This window comes from Molossus molossus, unplaced genomic scaffold, assembly GCF_014108415.1.
Source record: "Molossus molossus isolate mMolMol1 unplaced genomic scaffold, mMolMol1.p scaffold_m16_p_6, whole genome shotgun sequence".
NCBI lineage: Eukaryota > Metazoa > Chordata > Mammalia > Chiroptera > Molossidae > Molossus > Molossus molossus.
The window spans coordinates 72,850,709-72,860,484 of NW_023425399.1; the positions used below are offsets into that span (position 1 = coordinate 72,850,709).

At 39.6% G+C, this 9,776-nt stretch overlaps 1 pseudogene; it reads left to right on the forward strand.

Moving 5' to 3' along the window:
* Positions 1 to 7,831: 7,831 nt before the first annotated feature.
* Positions 7,832 to 8,282, forward strand: LOC118619018 (annotated as a pseudogene).
* Positions 8,283 to 9,776: the final 1,494 nt, after the last annotated feature.

Below are 9,776 nucleotides of genomic sequence, written 5' to 3' on the forward strand. Positions count from 1 at the left end.
TAGGGCAAAAACTAAGTCTCTACAAGTTCAAGAAGATTGAAATTATATTAAGCCTCTTCTCAAATCACAATGGCAGGAAACTAGAAATCAATTGCAACAAGAACACGCAAAGTCATTTGAACACATGGAGGCTAAGTAGCATGTTAGTAAACAATGAATGGGTTACCAAAAAGATCAAGGAAGAAATTTAAAACTTCCTAGAAAGCAATGAAAATGAACACACAACACAAAATCTATGAGATACAGTGAAAGCAGTTCTAAGAGGGTAGTTCATAGCACTACCGGCCCACCTCAAGAAGCAAGAAAAATTTCTAAGTGATTATCTAACCTCACAACTTAAAGAACTAGAAATCAAACAAAAAGAAAACCCCAGAGCAAGTAGAAGGAAAGAAATAGTAAAGATCAGAGCAGCAATAAATGACATAGAGACCAAAAACAATTCAAAGGATCAATGAAACAAAAAGCTGGTTCTTCCAAACAATGAACAAGATTGTTGGACCCTTAGCCAGACTCACCAAAGAACAAAAAGAGAGAACCCAACCAAATACACAAAATCAGAAATGAAAGAAGAGAAGAAACAACTGACACCACAGAAATACAAAGAATCGTTTAAAAATACTATGAACAATTATGCACCAACAAATTGGACAATCTAAGCAAAATGGACAAATTTCTAGAAACACACAGTCTCTCATAACTGAACCTGAAAGAGATGGAAAACTTGAGCAGACCAATAACAACTAAGGAAATTGAAGAAGTAATCAAGTCTCTCCCAGCAAACAAAATCCTAGGCCCTGATGGCTTTACAGGGGAGTTTTACCAACCATTCAAAGAAGAACTAACACCCATTCTCCTCAAACTATTTCAAAAAATTTAAGAAGAAGGAAGACTTCCAAACTCGTTTTATGAGGCCAGCATAATTCTAATTCCAAAACCATATAAAGACACTACAAAGAAAGAAAACTACAGGCCAATATCCCTGATGAACACAGATGCCAAAATCCTGAACAAAATACTAGCAAATCAGTCCTGGCCAGTTTGGCTCAGCGGTTGGAGTGTCGACCTAGGGTATGGGTTCAATTCTCGATGGGGGCACGTGACTCGGTTGCAGTTTGTCCCCAGCCCTGGTTGGTCGTGCGCATGGTGGCTGCTCGGTGTGTCCCTTTTGCGTCAATGTTTCTCTCTCTCTTCCTTATTCTCCCTCCCACTCTAGCTGATAAAATAAAAAAATAAAAAAAGAAAAAAAAATACTTGCTGATCAGATCCAGCAATACATTTTAAAAATTATTCACCATGCCCTGGCAGGTTTGGCTCAATTGTTAGAGCATTGGCCTGCAGTTTTGAGAGACCCGGGTTCAGTTCCCACTAAGGGTGCATACCTCATTTGCAGTTTGTCCCTGTCACTTTGGGATCATGTGGGTGGCAACCAGTTGATGTGTCTCTCTCACATTGATGTTTCTCTCTCTCTTTCTCTTCCTCTCTCTCTATGCAAAATTGTCCTCGGGTGAAGATAAAAAAAAAAATTATTCACCATGACCAAGTGGGATTTATCCTGGGGATGCAAGGCTAGTACAATATTTGCAATTCAATAAATGTGATACACCATATAAACAAAATGAAAGATAAAAACTATATGATCATATCAATAGATGCTAAAAAAGTATTCGACAAAATCCAGCACCCACTTCTGATAAAAACGCTCAGCAATGTGAGAAAAGAGGGATAATATCTTGACATAATAAAGGCCATATATGAAAAACCTACAGCCAACATCATACTCAATGGGCAAAAACTACAAGCCTACAAGCCTTTCCTTTGAGAACAGGAACAAGACAGGGATGCCTACTTTTGCCACTTAGCAACAGCAATCAAACATGAAGAAAAAATAAAAGGGATCTAAATTGGAAAGGAGAAAGCGAACCTGTCATTATTCACAGATGACATGATATTGTACATAGAAAACCCTAAAGACTCCATCAAAAATCTACTAGACTTAAACGAATTTGGCAAGGTAGCAGGATACAAAATTAACATTAAGAAATCGACAGCATTCTTATATAACAATAATGAACTCACAGAAAGAGAAACTAAAAAAAAATCCCATTTACCATTGTGGCAAAAAAATTAAGATACCTAGGAATAAACAATCAAAGAAGTAAAAGACCTATTTGCAGAAAACAACAGGACATTGAAAAAAAAAAAAAAAATAGAGGAAGATATAAAAAACTGGAAGCACATACCTTCTTCATGGATTGAAAGAATTAACATCATTAAAAGGTCCATACTACCCAAAGCAATCTATAGATTTAATGCAATCCCCATCAAAATACCAAAAACATATTTCACAGAACTAGAACAAATATTTCAAAAGTTCATATGGAACCAAAAAAGAACCCAAATAGCCACACCAATCTTGAAAAAGAAGGACAAAGTAGGTGGGATCTCAATTCCAGATATCAGGTTATACTACAAAGCTACTGTAATCAAAACAGCCTGGTACTGGCACAAGAATAGGCGTATAGATCAATGGAACCAAACAGAGAACCCAGAAATGAACCCAAGACATTATACTCAATTAATATTTGACAAAGGTAGCAAGAGCATACAGTGGAGTAAAGACAGCCTCTTTAATAAATGATGATGGGAAAATTAGACAGCTACATGCAAAAAAAAATGAAACTAGGCCATCAACTTACACCACTGTATGGGAGAGCATAATTGCCAATGATACATCAGATAAAAGGTTAATTTTCAAAATATATAGAGTGCAACTCGACTAAAGGAAGACAAAGAACCCAATCAAAAAATGGGCAGAGAACCTAAATAGACATCTCTCCAAAAAGGACATACAAATGGCCAAGAGACATATGAAGAAATGCTCGACATCACTAATCATCAGAGAGATGCAAATTAAAACAACTATGAGGTATCACCTCACGCCTGCCAGAATGGATGCCATCAACAAATCATAAAACAGCAAATGCTGGCAAGGGTGAGGAGAAAAGGGGACTGTAGTACACTACACTGCTGGTGGGAATGCAGACTGGTGCTGCCACTATGGAAATCACTATGGTGTTTCCTCAAAAAACTAAAAATTGAATTGCCATTTGACCCAGTTATCCCACTTCTAAGAATATATCCTTAGAAGCCTGAAACACCAATCAGAAAGAATATATATACCCCTATGTTCATAGCAGCACTATTTAAAAATTACTAAAATCTGGAAACAGCCCAAGTGTCCATCAATAGATGAGTGGATAAAAAAAACTGTGATACATATATACAATGGAATACTATGCAGCTGTAAGAAAGAAGGATCTCTTATTCTTTGAGACAACATGGAGGGACCTCAAGAGTATTATGCTAAGCGAAATAAGCCAATCAGAGAAAGACAAATACCACACAATCTCACTTATTTGTGGAATATAATGAACGAGGTGGGCTGATTAATGAAATAACCCAGAAACATATAAAGGAGTATGGTTCAGACTGACAAACCTCAGAGCAGGGGGGCAGGAGGCATGGATGAGATGAACCAAAGAACTTATATGCATGTATGCATAACCAATGGACATAGACAACAATGCTGGTGGTGGGGGCAGGATGAAGAGGAGGGTGTCTGGGGAGGAAGGAGAAACATCTGTAACAAAAATAAATTAATAAAAATTGGGGAAAAAAAAAAGATTAACTGGCTAAACAAAATAAATGTAATATTTTCCCAATATGAATGAATAAACAAAATGTGGTATATACATATACCTAAAAAAGGAAGGACATCCTGACACATGCTACAACATGGATGTACCTTGAAAACATTATGCTAAGTGAAATAAGCCACTCACAAAGGGAGATTTCACCTCAAAGTACTTAAAGTAGTCACATTCATAGAGACAGAAAGTAGAATGGTGGTTCTCAGGGGCTGGGGGGAAAGAATGGGAATTAGTATTTAATTAATACAGAGTTTCAGTTCAGGAATATAAAAAGTTTCAGAGATGGATAATGTTGATGATCACACAATGATGTGAATGTGTTTAATGCCTCTGAACTGCACACTTATAAATACTTATGGTGGCACCCTGGCTGGTTTGGCTCAGCAACTAGAGGGTCAGCCCACAGACCAAAGGGTCACAGGTTCAATTCCCAGTCCAGGACACATACCTAGGTTGCAGGTTCCATCCCTGGGACTTGTTGGGGTCGTGCAGGAGGCAACGAATCAATGTGTCTCTTTCACATTGATGTTTCTCTCTCTTTCACTCTTATCTAAAATCAATGAAAAAATATCCTCGGGTGAGGATTAACAACAACAACAACAACAAAAAAAAATGGTTAAAGTGGTAAATTTTATTATATATGTTTACCACAATAAAAAAACTAAAATAATATTCATTAAGTTCAATCATTAATAGACAAGGATACAATTTTCTTAAGTATAGGCAGGGTAGGGCAAAAGTTGCTTTACAATTGCAAAACACAGAGTTTATTCTTGTATTATTATTTATTACCCCATCCTAAATTTACCTACTAATAGATATAATTGTAAACTTTCATATATATGTAATATACTTCTCAAGAATATCAGTAAGAAGAACAGTTTAGAAAACAGCTTTCAAGTATATCCAAATTAAAGGTGGAAAGAAATAATTTAAAATAAAATTATTAAAAAATAATAATAATAAATAAATAAAATTATAACTGCCCTGGACGGTTTTGCTCAGTGGTTAGAGCATTGGCCTGAGGACTGACGAGTCGCGAGTTCAATTCCAGTCAAGAGCACATACCTCGGGCCCTGGCCGGTTTGGCTCAGCGGTTAGAGCGTCGGCCTGCGGTCCTGAGAGACCGGGGTTCAGTTCCCGCTAAGGGCGTGTGCCTTGGTTGCGGTTTGTCCCCGGCCCTGGTCGGTTGTGCGGGTGGCAGCCACTCGATGTGTTCCTTTCACATCGATGTTTCTCTCTCTCTCTCTGTTCCTCTCTCTCCCTCCCACTCTACCTTAACAAAAAAATAGAAAAATGTCCTCTGATGAGGATAAAAAAAAAAAAAAAAAGAGCACATACCTCGGTTGCAGATCATCCCCAGCCCTGGTTGGGATGGTGCAGGAGGCAACCAATCCATGTGTGTCTCTCACATTGATGTCTCTCTCTCTCTCTCTCTCTCTCTCTCTGTTTTTTGTTGTTGTTGTTAGTTCTCACTGGAAGATTTTTTCCATTGATTCTTAAAGAGAATGGAAGGGAGGGAGGGTGAGAGAGAGAGAAAAACTTTGAGGTGAGGGAGGCACATCAATTGGTTGCCTCCCGCATGCATCCCAACTGACCTGGCCAGGGATCAAGTCTTCAACCCAGGTACATGCCCTTGACCAGAAATCGAACCCATGACCCTTCAGGGCCAGAGCTAATGCTCTAACTACTGATCAATCCACACTGGCCAGGGCTGTATTCTTTTTTTTAAATCCTCACCTGAGGATATTTTTCTATTTATCTTCAGATAGAATGGGACGGAGCGAGAGAGAAAGGGAAGAGAAACATCCACGTGAGAGGAACACATCAACCGTTTGCCTCCTGCACGACCCTGAGCAGGGCCAGGGTCGAACTGCAACAAAGGTACGTGCTCTTGACCAGGATTGAAACTGCAACTCATTGGTCCATTGGCTAATGCTCTAATCGCTGAGTCAAACCAGCCAGGCCTATATTCTTTTTTTGATTAAACACCCTCCTACTGGAAAACTTTAAATCAAAAATATTTCTCAAAATAATAGCATTAGAATGTCCAATATGTTCTTCCATGGCTACTCTTGTAGAAGATTTAGTAGAGGTAGTCAGTGTCCCCAGAACATCCATGTGCTCCAGGTTCCCTTGCTTTGGGCTGGGGCCACCAGACTAGTTCTGGCCAGTAGGAGGTAGCAGGGTGAAATGTGTCACTTCCTGGCTGAAGCAGTTAAAAGCCAGTGTGCCTCATCCATCTCTCTATTTCCCTATCCTAGTGACTTTGGCAAGTGAGAAGGTAATAGAGATCACAAGATATAGGAAGTCTAGATCCCCAAGAGTTTGCTTGTACACAGACCCAACCAGCCTGCACTGGACCTTCTGAGGAATACTGAGATTTGGGAGTTTATTTGTTACCATGACATAGCCTTACACTTATACTGACATACAGTGTGTAGCCTGCAGATGATAAAGTGGGAATCATTATTAGCCTCTCTATTTATTGGAAGAGTCCATTTCTAACTCCAAAGTAGCCTTCATTAAATACTAAGAACGCTAGAGGGCACAATTATGCTGTGGAAAACCTTAGCCTATATTGTTTGTTTTTTTAAATATATTTTTATTGATTTTTTAGAGAGAGAGAGAGAAACATCTATTGGCTGCCTCCTGCACACCCCTAACAGGGATCAAGCCCACAACTTGGGCATGTGCCCTGACCAGGAATCAAACCGAGACCTCTCAGTCCATGGGACAACACTCAATCCACTGAGCCACACTGGCAGGGATTTTGGCCTATATTGTAAATGAAGGAAGATACAGAATCTTTGTAAATCTGTTAGCTACATTTTTCCACTTGAGATCATTAAAATGAAAGAATTTATAATACTTTCATTTTAGCCTAAAATCAATAAATTCCCAAATTATATAAAGCATGTGTATAAATGTACAAATATGAATACTTATATCTTAAAACTAGCAGGAGTGTTCTCAGTGTAAGAGAAGACTTTGTTTTCCATCTGTATTCTTTCTCTTTCTTCAGATAGGCCTTTCTACAGGCGATGACTACTAGGCCGTGCAATCCATACACATTCTAACCTGATCACTTGAGAAAGCTGAAGTTTCTAAGGTCTCATTATTAAAAGGTGACCAGATGTTCCAAACATCAAGCTGTGACAGGAAACTCCCCACCCACTGCAAATGTCATGCTGAGTTCTGAGCAGACTTCCTTTTCCTGTTTCCTTTTTCCCCTCTCTCCCAAATTTTTTTTCAAAGACTATTCAAAAGCTGCTGCCAAAACTGTCTTCCTCTATTGTTGTTCTGATGACATCATTCCCTTCCCTAGCTCACCCTTGTCTCATGGTCCAAGTTTGCCTTCATTTCCTCGGACTGCCTCTGTGCCTGCCTCTGTTTCTGCCTCTGTGTCCTTTTCCCCTTCTACCTGCTTCTTCTCACCAATTGTTACACAGGATTATCATTTTTAATGTCTCAGAGTTGAGGTATCTACTCATCTGTACTTGAACAAAGAGAGTATTCCTGTTTCTATACCCCAGACTTTCCCAGGTCTCTCTCAAACCAACTTTGTATGTATATTTATTGTTTTAGAACATATTAGGCACCTTCTACAGGCATCACATTGTTCTGGATGCTGTAAGGTGGGTATTAACAAGTGAAAGACATGGTCCTTAAACTCAGAATTATCAGGAAGCCATTTAAGTTGGGGCTTTGGGAAACCAACTGGAGTTTATTCTTTTTTAGAGACTGAAGAAATAAGAGAAAATTAGTCAATGATATCAAATAACTACACCATCAGAGTGGCAGACTTGGGGGTAATTCTAATTATTTCATCATCTTATTAAGATTATAACGTCAGTAAAAAAAGATTTGAGTCTTAAATTGGTGTTAAGGGTATAAATCTGACACCAACTTAAAAAACTGTTATTTCCACTGCATACCACACTCCTTTAAAATATATATATATTTTTTTGCGTTTAAGACAACATTATAGAGTATCAACAATAGGGAACATTTATTATGTGCCATAGAAAAGGGTACTTGTATCAAACCCAAGACTCTAACTTAGATATGAGAAAAACTTTCATCTAAAGTCTATGATATGCTCTTTCACCAGGGACCTGCCAAGATGGGGCGTGTTCGCACCAAGACCGTGAAGAAGGCGACCCGGGTCATCATCGAGTACTACACGCGCCTGGGCAACGACTTCCACACCAACAAGCGCGTGTGCGAGGAGATCGCCATTATCCCCGTAAGAAGCTCAGGAACAAGATAGCGCGGTATGTCACACATCTGATGAAGCGGATTCAGAGAGGACCCGTGAGAGGTATCTCCATCAAGCTGCAGGAAGAGGAGAGAGAGGGGAGAGATAATTATGTTCCTGAGGTCTCAGCCCTGGATCAGGAGATCATTGAAGTCGATCCTGACACAAAGGAAATGCTGAAGCTCTTGAACTTTGGCAGCCTGTCCAACCTGCTGGTCACTCAGCCTACAGTTGGGATGAATTTCAAAACACCACGTGGAGCCGTTTGAATCCTTGTGCTGTGCTGTATAATATCAATAAACCATCGACAACCAAAAATAAATAAATAAATAAATAAATAAATAAATAAATAAATAAATAAATAAATAAAATGAAGTCTATGATATTATGTAGTGAACCAAACTCGAGTATGAAATTAGTTACTGTGGCCCTGGCCGGTTTGGCTCAGCGGTTAGAGCGTCGGTCTGCGGTCCTGAGAGACCCGGGTTCGGTTCCCACTAAGGGCGTGTACCTCGGTTGCAGTTTTTCCCCGGCCCTGGTCGGTTGTGCGGGTGGCAGCCACTCGATGTGTTCCTTTCGCATTGATGTTTCTCTCTCTCTCTCTCTCTCTCTGTTCCTCTCTCTCCCTCCCACTCTACCTGAACAAAAAATGGAGGGATGTCCTCGGGTGAGGATAAAAAAAAGAAAAGAAAATCTCTTCATTTTTTTTTTCTTTTCTTTATTGACTTTAGAAAGGAAGGGAGAGGGAGAGAGAAATAGAAACATCAGTGAGAGAGAACATCAATTGGCCGGCTCCTGCATGCCTTGCACAGGGGATTTGGCCCACAACCTAGGCATGTGCCCTGACCGGGAATCACCAGTGACCTCTTGGTGCATGGGTTGATGCTCAATCACCGAGCCACACCAGCCGGGCAAGAAAACCACTTTTTTTAAAAAAAAATTTTATTTTTGTTACAGATGTTTCTCCTCTTTCTCCCCATTGACACTCTCCTCCTCATCCCCCCACCCCCACCCCATCCCCGGCTTTGTTGTCCATGTCCATTGGTTATGTGTACATGCATATAAGTCCTGTAGATTATCTCTTCCCTCCCCCCTCACCCTCTCTTCTGAGGGTTGTCAGTCTGTACCCTACTTCCACGTCTCTGAGTCTACCCTATTCCTCAGACTGTTATATTCATTATATTCCACAAATAAGTGCGATCATGTGGTATTTGTCTTTTTCTGCTTGGCTTGTTTCGCTTAGGATAATACTTTTCAGACCCCTCCATGTCATCTGAAAGGATAAGAAATCTTTCTTTCTTACAGCTGCATAGTACTCCATTGTGTATATGTACCACAGCTTTTTTATCCATTCATCTACTGATGGACACTTGGGCTGTTTCCAGATCTTAGCTATTGTAAATAGTGCTGCTATTAACATATATTCTTTCTGATTGGTGTTTCAGGCTTCTTAGGGTATATTCCTAGAAGTGGGATCACTGGGTCAAATGGAAGTTCAATTTTTAATTTTTTAAGGTAACATCATATTGTTTTCCATGGTGGCTGCACCAGTCTGCATTCCCACCAGCAGTGTACTAGAGTCCCCTTTTCTCCACACCCTCGCCAACGCTTGTTGTTTGATGATTTGTTGATGGCGGCCATTCTGACACGTGTGAGGTGATACCTCATTGTTGTATTGAAAATCACTTCTTAACTGAAGACCTTGTTGATATTTTTTCTTTAGTAGTTTGGAATTTAGTCTAATCAGATTTAGTGTATTGAAAAGCATACTAAGTTAAAAGTTTCTAACTCAGTCGTCAATTTGA